Below are 13,822 nucleotides of genomic sequence, written 5' to 3'. Positions count from 1 at the left end.
CATGTACACAAGCTTTGATGTAAGCCTGCCACCACAAAATTCATGTGGTTCATTTACTAAGAATAGTCTTCGCCAACAAGGAGAAATATTTGATCATGTTAATATAGCAAGATAAAAATCAGTTTCACAACGGTCGATTCTTAGCAGCCAAGATTTGAGCTTACACTACCAGCTCTGTCACTTTACAGGAGAAGCATAGCTGTTTGGGAATTTAACAGTCCATTTGGGGGCTCACACTTTCTCTCTCCATGCGGAGAAAGAGAGTTGAGAAATCACATTATATTCAATAACTCAAAGGTGCAGGGCTAACATAGGCTTTAGCACAAAAGCTAATGGATATATATCTAAGACATTTGCCTGCTTCAGGTTCTGAAGGCCTGATGCATCCACTCGCAGCAAGGCTCTCACCTCTCCTGGTCGGTCCTTGGAGAAGCAGCTGGCTCTTTGACTATTAAAGCTTTAGTCGCCATTTGCTTGCCCTTCCCCGCTGCTTTTTTAAAGTGATTTTGCTGTTACCTAAATTACTATTGTCCGTCAGGTTAACCCATTCTTACTCTGAGCAGGCTCTTTGTCTTTTACATGTACAAAGCCCGTAGAACTTAACTCTTAGGGGCAAACGTGAGGGGCTTATGCTGTTCTCTATGCACAGTTCCTAATTTCCATTTCACTGATGGAGAAACTGGAGGCGGGAAGAGAAGAATGACTCATCCAAAGTGAGTCAGTGTGGAATAGAATTCAATCCAGTTTTCATAGAATCACTTTTTAAAACTGTTGTAGCCATGCGTTCCGGGAAACAAACTCACTCAGAAGAACAATGCAGATAGTGGAGTGAGTTTATTACACCGGTGGGCCCAAGGCAGAGTCTCCTCTTAGCCAAGGACCCCGACCAGCATTTGTGAAAATCTTTTATACCCCATGTGTACGTGTCCGAACCCACCACCCCAAATTCCTTGAGACTTACATAAACTAAGGAAGGGTAAATACAATCCCAATAACCCCATCACTCACGTGCCATGTGCTCAGACAGTTAAACAATTAGCCAATAATCAATAAGCACGAGGTTACACTCCGACAGGTACAGAAAAATTGATGGCCTGTCTGGAGGAAGGGGTGATTAGTGTATGTGTTCTCTTAGGCGATGAGTAATCTGGATATGATCTTCAAGATCCCCCAGTCCAGAGGGGATCTTATCCTTCTGTTGTTGTTTCCATAGACACTAAACACAGAGCCCAGAGTCCATGGAGAGGCAGCCGAGCAAGGTCAGCATGGACAGGCCTGAAATGGAGTCCAGGCCCTGTGAATTCCTTCTTCAAAACCACTGTTCCACACTGTCCCACAGCAGACCTTTGGTAGCTGTGGTCCCAATTTTCAATTATTAAGGTGGTGGTTTAGTAGCTAAGCCGTGTCCAACTCTTGTGACACCGTAGACTGTAGCCTGTCAGGCTCCTCCGTCCATGGGATTTGCCAGGCGAGAATACTAGAGTGGGTTGCCATTCCCTTCTCCAGGGGATCTTCCTGACTCAGGGATCAAACCCAGGTCTTCTGCATTGAAATCAGATTCTTTACCATCTGAGCCACCAGGTAAGCCCTCTTAAGAGCATAAAATAAACAAATGTTGAGTTCAGTTTATAACATGTCAATGAGCTTATAGCAACGATGGAGATCATTACTAATAACAACTGACAGGAAAGTAGAAGGAGCCGGGCTAATAGCATTGGCAGGAACCTACACCTCAAAGGTGAATCAGGGCATTATTTCCATTTTAATAATGGAAATTTACCAGTGATTCTGACGGAAGTAGATGGTTTTGCTTTTCCATTCTTCCTGACCATGACCTCCAGTGTGTAGGGGAGGTTTGCCATTGATAACATACAAAATAGTTTGTATGATCTAGAAGATTCATTATTCTGCCCTCTGTGACCTCCAGACTTTTCCCTCACACTCCATCTCACACCGGGAACCACATTCATCTCTCCAAGCTCGTAATACTCTGCATAGTCCCACTACTGTCTACACTGCCAAGGCCAACTGGCATGCCTTTCTCCACCTTGTCCACCTGGAAAATGTTTTGTAATCTTTTAAGATTTAGAGCTTAAGTGTCCCCTCAGCTATGAATCCTCTCCGAACATGTGCCCAGGAAGATTTATCCATATTCTGCTCTGTTCTTACACACTTCTATGATGTCAACTCTGTGACTCATTGCATCACTCTCTCTTTCTCTCCCCAATATAAATTAAATTCATAAGGATATAGATTAAGATCTGATTTCTAAACAAAACAAAGTCAATTCATATTAAATTGTTGATAAAACAACAGAAATCTGTGAAACAGATTTCTGGACATTGCCTCAATTTTTTTTCTCTGCACTTCCTGCATTATCTTCCAGGGATTTAGGAATATTTTTTGTCCTTTGTCCTTATATTTCTGTACCTAAGAGAGTTCTTTGCTCTCAGTCAAACTTACGATTGATATAATAAAAAGTCTCACATTACATTTCTTTCTCTGTTCATCTCAATAACACATGCTATAGAATATCTTTTGTGATCATGTTGTTTCACATAACAGCCCTGAGGGAAATAGAACACTGATCATTAGTGGTTTTGATTGTGCCAAACTGTGCCTTGGTCTCTTAGATTATTTCAGCTTTGTTCGTGCATTTTATCCTTATTATGAATAGTGTTGAAAACAACACATTTCCAAGTGTTAAGGAAAACAATTTATAACTTAGAAATTGGAATAAATTTGATCAACCATAGATACAAGTACACCTAAGAATTACCATTTACTGAAATGTACTTTATTCAAATCACTATTTTTTTTTAATTAGATGTACCAGACAATGAAATTGCATGTTCATTTATCAACTTTTTTGCTCATAGAAATGCAAATGCAAGGCACAGAAGGTTACCCTACAAGATATGGTTTCTTGCCCTATAGGACATGGAACAAAGAGATCTTTTCTTATTCTAACATTCCTTACTAAATTGCCTATAACTACTCAGTTCCTTAACTATTCTTTGAACTACCATTCCCTTTTTTACTCTTTATGTCATTAATTAATGAATTAAATAACATCTTTGACAAGAGTTTATTCTGTATTTAATGAATAATTTTTAAAACTTTTTGAAATTATATACTTTAAAACCCCTCCTTTTTTCTGGGGTCTATTGTTCAGAAGGTCAAAAGTATTCAGAATGATGTTTTCATTCATGTATTTATTTCTAGTATATTGCAACTTATTGCAGCTTTGTGTGGTTAAGATAATTTGCAAAGAATGCAATCTAATTTCAACAAAAATAACTGCTAAAAAATATACTGTAATTTCAAGAGACACCTGCAAGGAAACTATAAGGATTATAGCAATGTTCTAAACCAACAATAAAAAAGTAGCAGAACTGACGTTTTAATTCTATAGTGAATTCTTCACTTGAAATACAGAGGTTAAAAAAATGAGGATGTAATCAGATACAGCAATAAGATCAGCAAAAATACCTAAAGTCATAAAATCTACTTGAAATATGGATACAAATCCATAGTCACTGTTATTAACAACAAGATTACCTAAGTAAATAACGTATAAGTTGTTCCTTGGTGAAGGTTTTTTTTTTAAATGTATGACAATAATTAAAAACAGTATCCTTATTAATCAGACTTCGAACCAAGTCTTTGAAATGTTATATGAAAAATGCTACTAAAGTGTTAAAAAATAATTAAGCAAAAACAATCACACATATGTATACTTCATATATATGTGAATATAATGTATATAAATACACATCCATTCAAGCCGAAAGGAATTTTGAACTTAAAGACATTAAACAACATTTCAAAACATTTGATTTCAACTTTATATTTTAAAAAATTGTCTTGCACATGTTTTATATGGTTTATTTCATATGAGGAAAATAGGACATGCATATAATATACAAATGACTATGACTCTATTGGAAGTCCTCTAAAATTTTGTTTCTTGGTTTGCATTACTTAACAGGTGTGCTACTCAAAAGTTTGGAGACCATTTCTCTGAGCCTAAGGTGAAGAGATATAAAAGACAGAAGACAATGCATAGTCCTGATGGTGAAGATTGGTGGACATAAAGTGATAGCATCAGAGGCAACAGCACCTTCCAATTATTCCTAGGCTCCCTCACATTTGTCTTATTCCCACACCTTACCTCATGGTCCGCATAACAACCAGAGCAGATTAGACTTGCTTTTCCCAAAATTTGCCTTCACATGCTGAGCCCACTGCAGGATAGAAAGAAAAAACAAATTCATAAGGATGTTATACACATTTTTTTGTATTGTTTTGCTTTTATTATAATTTTATTCTCTTTATCTTCCTGACTTTTTTCTTTCTTTGTCCCTAAATTTTTTTTAATACTAACAATCAGAGTTGTTCTCCATCCCCAAATATTTGTTTTCCACATTCTATTTCTGTTACAAAAAGTGCCTTTATAAGTATATGTATATACTTATATATGTATATGTATATAAGTATATGTATATCTATATCTTTGTTCCATTTGCCAACTCTTTACCTTTCAAAACTTGAATTTAACATCCCTCCATCAAATGTGTGTGTGTGTTTATAAGTGGGTTTCAAAAACATTTTCCCAAGTTAAATCTGAAATCAACAATGAGGCTTATGTTGAAGAAAAGCTTTGGGGAATCATAAGGATAGTCATTTAAGTTGAGAATATGTAGATTGAGGAGGGTTAAAATCAAAGTATCTTACTCATGCTTAGGAAGAAACAAAAAGAAAACCATTAGAAGATAATGAGAGAAATGTATGACATAGAATAAAGTCCAGGAGATGTTCTCACACAAAAGTTAAAAGAAGGGACTCTTTTAAGAAAGAGGGATAGCAAAGCACTAGAGAGGTCCAGAAAATGGAGAGATGTCTCAAAATACTTTGAAAATAGAATTTAATGGTGATTTTAGTAAAAGCAACATCTGTTCTACAGTGGACTAGTAAGTAAGGGGAAGAGGAAGACATGGAAACTGAGTAGACAGGGTAATTTCAACTTCTCAAGTAAGGAAGGAATTAAATAGGGCAAAGAATAGAGTCAAAGATGGAAATTAGGAAGTGTTTCACTATAGTTGCTGCTTCAATTTTTTGAGAAAACTGAGAAGCTTCTGGATGAAGAGAAAGCATAGCATATGTGAAGAAAGAGGGTGGAAGTAGAAGGGGGCCACATGCATGCCCTAAAGGAAGAGGCATATTTTTCAAATGTGGGAAGAACATAAGAAGATGCTTATTCCACTAGGACAGAAAGAAAACAGAAGGATGAGAAGAATAAGCAGAAAACTGAAAGGTCTTCTATCATAGATACTTCCTGATTTTCTCCAAAAGCTTCCTCTGATTTCCATATTTACCTATAAGTATTCATATAAAGTTACTTAATTTCTTCTTTCTGTAATCTCTTCTTGCATATAAATTTTTTCCAGTATACTCTAAATGCTAATTCTTGATTAAAGTATCTTCATACACAGCCCCCTTCCTCAATTAGCTATGAATTACCTGAGTATTTGACTTGCCATATTTGTTCCTACATGTTAAGCTCTGTGCAAAGTGTCTGCCTTATTTTAGGCTCTTAATTTGAGCCTTAGTTCAGAATGATATGTAGAAGAGTGTAAAATACATTTTTCAAGGCATGTTAATATATTATTAACACTGTTAAAATTCTGAAAAATCAGATATTTACAGCTAAGCAACTTATCAGCTGAGAAAGTGGTTTAATTTTGTCTATCTGTCATCTACCCATCTATTCACTCATTCATTTAAAGATGAAAGATTCCAGATGCCCAGGTCCCTGGGCCCCTGAAAGGCATTTATAGAATAGCTCATCTGATTTATGGGTAAAGGATAAAGCCTATTTTCCTTTCAGATATGAAAACTCAAAATTTGACTTTACTAGGACATACTCCTGTCAAGTAAGCTAACTAAACTAGAATGAGTTCAGTTCAGTTGCTCAGTCATGTCCAACTCTTTGTGACCCCATGAATCACAGCACACCAGGCCTCCCTGTCCATCACCAACTCCTAAAGTTTACTCAAACTCATGTCCATTGAGTCAGTGATGCCATGCAACAATCTCATCACCTGTCGGCCCCTTCTCCTCCTGCCCTCAATCTTTCCCAGTATCAGGGTCGTCTCAAATGGGTCAGCTCTTCCCATCAGGTGGCCAAAATTTTGGAGTTTCAGCTTCAGCATCAGTCCTTCCAGTGAACACCCCGGACTGATCTCCTTTAGGATGGACTGGTTGGATCTCCTTACAGTCCAAGGGACTCCTGAGTCTTCTCCAACACCACAGTTCAAAAACACCAATACTTCAGCGCTCAGCTTTCTTTATAGTCCAACTCTCACATCCATACATGACCACTGGAAAAACCATAGCCTTGACTAGACGGACCTTTGTTGGCAAAGTAATGTCTCTGCTTTTTAATATGCTGTCTAGGTTAGTCATAGCTTTTCTTCCAAGGAGCAAGAGTCTTTTAGCTTCATGGCTACAATCACCATCTGCAGTGATTTTGGAGCCCAGAAAAATAAAGTCAGCCACTGTTTCCACTGTTTCCCCGTCTATTTGCCATGAAGTGATGGGACTGGATGCCATGATCTTAGTTTTCTGAATGTTGAGCTTTAAGCCAACTTTTTCACTCTCCTCTTTCACTTTCATCAAGAGGCTCTTTAGTTCTTCACTTTCTGCCATGAGGGTGGTGTCATATGCATATCTGAGGTTATTGATATTTCTCCCAGCAATCTTGGTTCCAGCTTGTGCTTCCTCCAGCCCAGCGTTTCTCATGATGTACTCTGCATATAAGTTAAACAAGCAGGGTGACAATATGCAACCTTGACGTACTCCTTTTCCTATTTGGAACCAGTCTGTTGGTCCATGTCCAGTTCTATCTGTTGCTTCCTGACCTGCATATGGATTTCTCAAGAGGCAGGTCAGGTGGTCTGGTATTCTCATCTCTTTCAGAATTTTCCACAGTTTATTGTGATCCATACAGTCAAAGGCGTGGTCAATAAAGCAGAAATAGATGTTTTTCTGGAACACTCTTGCTTTTCATATGATCCAGCAGATGTCCACAATTTGATCTCTGGTTCCTCTGCCTTTTCTAAAACCAGCTAGAACATCTGGAAGTTCACGATCAACTGGAATATTTCTTATATAATTGAGTCAATGCCCTTAAAAACAAAACTTTTCTAAATCAAAAGGTAATGCAATAAGAAGAGGTGAACAAATAAAATATTTAGCTAAAATTGGAGTTCTTTGGTCTGTGAGAATGAATCATTATCTGGAAATCAAAATCATTAAAATGCAGTTAAGGACACTGGTGAAAAAATTTAAGGAATATAGTAATTTAAAAATAGCTTCTTAAATGAAGCCATTATCCTTCAAAGTCTAGCTATGCAAAACAAAAACAAAAAACAAACCTGTGAAACAGAACTTGATTCAAAGACTTCCTTGTACATAGTACATGGCACCAAGAATACAAAATAAAGTTCAAAAAGCCAGTGTTTTCATAAATGAGGTCATAAAGGATTTCATGTTTTTTCTTTATGTAAAACTAACAAAAGAAGCCCAGAACTTAATATTAATTATACTTAAATATTTTTATTTTAATCATTATTACAGTTAGAATGCAATTGCAAATTAGAAAACACTTTCCAGATAAAGGAAATTTATATGAACCAAAAAATCCTTGACAGTATTTTTCTAATAAAAAGGATTGTGTGATTGTGAACATATATTTTCTTTTAACAGGACAACTATTGGAGTGAAATGTAAGAAGAGCTCATTATTATAAATCTGCCTAAAAACTGAATTCAAATTGACTGCTGGCTATCTATCCTAATTCACAGGAAGTTGGAAACTGGTTCTACTAGTCACTATAGAACTAGTTCTGGGAAACATAAACCAATCATCTCAGAATTGCCCATTCACATACATTTTAAAAGATCTAAAACATCTGTGCAATTCTTTCTTTTAAATGTGGAACTGTGAAACCATTAGCTCTGAATTATTTATTAGGTATCCAATTACTATAGTAACATGCATAAGCCCTAAATGTACAGTTTTGTGAAATTTTTACAGATATATAAAGTACATTGGAAGGACTGATGGTGACGCTGAAGCTCCAATACTTTGGTCACCTGATGTGAAGAGCTGACTCATTTGAAAAGACCCTAATGCTGGGAAAGATTGAGGGCAGGAAGAGAAGGGGACGACAGAAGATGAAATGGCTGGATGACATCACTGACTCAATGGACATGGGTTTGGGTGGACTCCGGGAGTTGGTGATGGACAGAGAGGCCTGGCGTGCTGTGGTTCATGGGGTTGCAGAGTCAGACACGACTGAGCGACTGAACTGAACTGAACTGAAGTACAGAGATGGATAAAAGGGAGCATTTCTGGCAGCCCACACATTCTCTCGTAAGCCCTGTAATTTAATTTTTCAAAAACCTCCAAATACTTTCTAACTTCTAGCACCATATGTTCACTTCAGTTCTGTGCAGTCACTCAATCATGTCCCACTCTTTGGGACCCCATGGACTGCAGCATGCCAGGCTTCCCTGTTCATCACCAACTACCAGGGCTTGCTAAAACTCATGTCCATCAAGTTGGTGATACCATCCTACCATCTCATCCTCTGTCATCCCCTTCTCCTCCTGCCTTCAAGCAAGAGAGTTCCAGAACACCATAGGTGATATTTGTATATTCTTAAACTTTATGGAAATAAAGTCATGCATATGCCCTCTGTTGGGTGTAACTTATTTGCCATATCATATTTGTGTGATCCATCTTTATTTTTTCATTTATTGTAAATGGACATTTGGGTTGTTTTCAGGTCTTTATGAGTATTCTTTCCATGCACAATTTATGCACATGTTTTTAGGGTATATAGACTCTTTTTGTAGGTATGTACATCCCTCTGTTTTGAGAAGAAATGCTGGATCATAAAATAACATGCTCATCTTTACAAAGTAATGTATATAATGGCCACCAAGACTCTGATTTATATAATCCTTGTCTATGGTACTGATAGTTTGCAATCACAATTTAACATACAATTTATTTTTTTCTCACAAAGCGCAAAGTATGTACATTCAAAATGTATGTAGGCATTCAATGTGTATCTACTTTCAAAACTTTCAAGTGAAAGAAGACTTTAAAATTTGCAATCACATAGAAACACCAGATAACTGGATCATATTTTGGCAGGGCATCTCATCAGTGACCCACAGAAAATAGAGCTGAAATAGTTTCATTTGAAGTCATCATTTTGACCTTTTCAAAGAATGATTTGGCTTTAATCAGAAATCTGTGTTTCATTCTGAACAAGGAACACATCATCCCAATTCAGCTATTTCCATACAAATGAACTACTTTCCATATCATAAGATTAATAATGAAAAGACTTAGACTCCTATAGACCTGTGTTCAGACAGAAGACCACTCTGTTCTTGCTGAACATGAAGTGTGTGCAGTGTGTTTGAAAGTTAGACTCCTGCAGTGCCCTGAAGGGATAAGGGAATAAATGCTTATTGGCTATGATTAACCTGCACTGTGTCAATCACCCTTGAATTTATCAAGAATAGTTTGCCTTAAAAATGTCCATCTCAACCCTATTGTAAATGGAAATAATAGAGAGCAATTTAGGACAAGCGCAATGTAAATGGAAAGGGAAGGGGATGAAACAAGTATAATTTTTTAGTTTGTATATATGTGAAATTGTAGGTTAGAAGAGTTCTCTTATTGATTAGCTGTGTACACTTAGACAAATAAGAATTTCTTTAAGACTCAGTCTTCTCATCTGAAAACATCATCCATATAATTTCTTTGCAAGAATATAAGTGTCAAATATAATAAACTAGTTATCCTATAAATGCAATATATTTTGTCATGTCATTACTATGATGATAATTTATTTTATGCTTTTTCAAGCATTTCTCATTTTATTTTAATATTAAGGATATTTTGAGGATGAATAGAACATACAATATTATTACCATGTACAGAGAGGAAGTTCTGTCCTGGCTTATGACTGAGTGAGAGAAATAGGACAAAGGTCAATCACTTCTAGTTTACTTCCTTTTCTCACCCATCTTTTTTTCTTTTAATAAATTGATTCATAAGTGCATCATATTTCCATCTTATTGGGTATAATTCTGTGTGTCCTTCAAAGATTCTCATGCTTCCCTTGTCAGTAAACACAAATCCTTTATAAAGGAAACTTTTTAGTTAGATGTTTATTTCTCCTCCATTGCTGCTTAGCCACTGTTTAACTTTTTTCCCCTTTCTTCTTCATCATGTTTTTATCTTATCCTTGACTTATAAAACATATTTTGAATTGAATGAACTGATGCTGATTATCTACATTCTTTCTTGTACCAATTCCTTGCCAATAAAAGGATTAACAGAAAGAAGACAGGCAAGAGGGAATGAAGGGAGGGAGGAAGGAAGGAAGCAAGGAAAAAAAAATTGCTAATTTTTCCATTGGTTCTACTCACCAAAACCATGTTTCAGAGACTCAACATTTAATGCAACTCTTTTTCTGGAGGTCCTGTGGTTCCCAGTGTAGTTGATTCATAAACTGGCAAGTATGGTTCTATTTCCATATTTTCACCTACTTAAGTCAATGGCATGGTTTTCAGGTTTTATGTTCTCATCGCTGTATGATGGCTCTTATTCTTCCAGGTTACCACAGCTTTATGCAGCCAAGTCCAAGGACAAGATGAGGGAAAAAAAAATGTCACCATCAACTAGTTTTAAGCAGGGATAGGAGAGTTTCTTGGGGACTTTACTTTCTGTCTTGTTGACCCAAACTTCACCCCAATCCCATCCTAAATCCTGTTGTGAAAGGTATAATAATCATGATTACTGTAGATGAATCCAAATTTACCTCTTGGGCTAGACATGAATACATACTCACTTGAAAATTATGTGATCTTCCCCAATACTTGAAAATAAGGTTTTGTTTCAAAGGAAGAAGATTAAACACCTTTTGCCCTGGGAGCTGACAGTGCCTGCCATGGCCCTCTTGCAATGAGAGTTGGGTGTGTCACAGAAGTGAGAGGTTGCCAAATTTCCTACTGACTTAATGTCTGTTGTTGTTCTTTATTATGGCCTGCTGAGTGCAAGCGTTAGTAAGTGCTTTACCTTGGTTTGCTAAGAATAGTGTTTTCTAATATTATTTCTTGACCTACATAGCCGAGAGACCCTGGACAACTTACTTGCCCTCCATGGTCTCTGTCAGACCTAAAGCATGGTGGCCATGTGAACTCTTGTGATCCGTAGAAATATTTTCCTTCTCTTCCTCTCCTTTCGCTTGCAGTACTTAATCTTGTACGAGTCCCATTTTGGTGAGTGCCTTCTGGGGCACTAGTTTCAATTAGCAGCTTTTCACAAGCTATTGCTTCAAGTACTTTTTTTTCTTGGTCTTATTATTAAATTATAAGTCTACTACTATTGGTGTTTTTGAAATTCCTCTGCCAGATAATCTATTATAATGCTTTGCAAGTTTATGTTGTGTCCCAGCAAAGATGCCAAAGAGAAATGAGTTTTCCTTGTCACAGAAATTCAGTTTCAACTGCAGGGAAAACTGACTGGAAAGGTTATTAGCCTCTGAGTTAGCTACTGAGAAAGCTTTGAAGTTATCTTCCTAAGAGATCTTTCATAAAAAGCTAAGTGTGCCTGTGATGATTTAGAAATTCTTAACTGTCTGGAAAAGAGAAAGAAGAAGACTCTTAAGTTGTATGCATCCTGATTATTCAAAGCCTCTAAATCTCTGGAAAACCCAGTGATTGGCTAGCTTAAGAGAATTGCTAAAAATCTGGAGGCATACAGAGACATGAGGGTGATGTCAGGTCACCCTCCCCAATTGCCAAAAGGTACTTAATCAATAAGGCTATGTAAAGTGGCCATGGCTGCCCCGTGTTTCTCTTGGAAAGACACTCATCCAGGGAACATCTCCTATCTCACTGAAACCATTTAAGAACTATGTGCAACAAGTCCCATCCTTGATGGTATGCAAGTCATTAGAGCAAATTTCATCTTTTCAATCATGAAAGTGTTGTGTGCATTGAAGTAGGGCTAGTGAATTTGAGATACAAATCACAGTACTTTGAGGAAATCCTTTTAATTGTCTGAGACTCATTTTCCTCATTTATGAAAGGCAATAACATCTTAGAATACTATTGTAAACATGAAATTCTGTAAATGCATGAATCAATCTGTGGTCCCTATTAAAGTTACTTCTTTTAGTTCTATTTCATGTCTCAGTAGTGCTGATAATAGACTAGAAAGTCACAAAGCATGATCCCTAGAAAACACAACTTTGAGACAGGTCATCCAGGTTGAAGATTGCAATCTCAGGGTAACAAGAGGAGGGAAAATGGGGTGTGAAGCAGGGGGGGAGAGATAAACAACAACAACTACAAAGCAGGTTACAGAAACTTTGGGTGCACAGTCTTGAGAGAACACAAACCATTGCTTGATTCCATGGTGCATCCTCCAGAAGGGCCCTGTGGAGCCATTGGGACTACAAACAGTCCTTTAAAGACAGCAAGGATAGAGGCTGTATCTGCTGGGTCCCGCATACCTCCTATATTTCATCTGACAAGGTTCACTCCCAAGTGATTGATTCCCCACACTTTTAGGTTGGGTCACCCAATTCCTCCAGGTGGCTTCTAGAAAGTCAACTTCCAAGGTCAAAGTTTCATCTGAGCCACCTGACTCCTCAGATTTCAGAAGTAGAGAGAAGCCAGGGATTCCCTATATCTGCCATTGTTGAAGATCACCGGGGTTGGTGGAAATCACATTGGAGTGTAGCTTTGATAAATTCCCTTTGGAAGATAGGGCAGTCAAGCTCATGAGAGCTTATGGAATTTCTTCAGGTTGTTTCCATTTGGAAATAGTTCCTTGCATCAGGTGGCTAAAGTGTTGGAGTTTCAGCTTCCACATCAGTCCTTCCAATGAATATTCAGGACTGATTTCCTTTAGGATGAACTGGTTGGATATCCTTATAGTCCAGTGGACTCTCAAGAGTCCTCTCCAACACCACAGTTTAAAGGCATCAATTCTTTGGCACTCAGCTTTCTTTATAGTCCAACTCTCACACCCATACATGACTACTGGGAAAAACCATAGCTTTGACTAAACAGAACTTTGTTGGCAAAGTAATGTCTCTGCTTTTTATATACGCTGTCTATGTTGGTCATAGCTTTTCTTCCAAGGAGCAAGCATCTTTTAGTTTCACGGCTGCAGTCACCATCTGCAATGATTTTGCAGCCCCCAAAAATAAAGTGTGTCACTGTTTCCACTGTTTCCCCGTCTATTTGCCATGAAGTGATGGGACCACATGGCATGATCTTAGTTTTCTGAGTGTTGATTTCTAAGCCAACTTTCTCACTCTCTTTCACTTTCATCAAGAGGCTCTTTAGTTCTTCTTTGCTTTCAGCCATAATGGTGGTGCCACCTGCATATCTGAGGTTATTGATATTTCTCCCAGCAATCTTGATTCCAGCTTGTGCTTCATCCAGCCCAGCATTTCTCATGATGTACTCTGCATAGAAGTTAAATAAGCAGGGTGACAATATACAGCCTTGATGTACTCCTTTCCCGATTTGGAACCAGTCTGTTGTTCCATGCCCATTTCAGGCTGTTGCTTCCTGACCTGCATATAGATTTCTCAAGAGGCAGGTTGGGTAGTTTGGTATTCCCATCTCTTTAAGTTTGTGGTGATCCACACAGTCAAAGACTTTGGCATAGTCAATAAAACAGAAGTAGATGTTTTTCTGGAACTCTCTTGCTTTTT

General features: G+C 37.5%; 1 pseudogene; it reads right to left on the bottom strand.

The window, feature by feature from the left end:
• Positions 1-1,966: 1,966 nt before the first annotated feature.
• The window catches only part of LOC133051029 (immunoglobulin superfamily DCC subclass member 3-like), a 58,236-nt pseudogene continuing 46,380 nt past the window's right edge, over positions 1,967-13,822 (bottom strand).

Source organism: Dama dama, chromosome 33 (genome assembly GCF_033118175.1).
Source record: "Dama dama isolate Ldn47 chromosome 33, ASM3311817v1, whole genome shotgun sequence".
NCBI classification, from domain to species: domain Eukaryota; kingdom Metazoa; phylum Chordata; class Mammalia; order Artiodactyla; family Cervidae; genus Dama; species Dama dama.
Note: the sequence above shows the minus strand (reverse complement) of the source record. Positions and strands in the feature narration are given on the sequence as shown.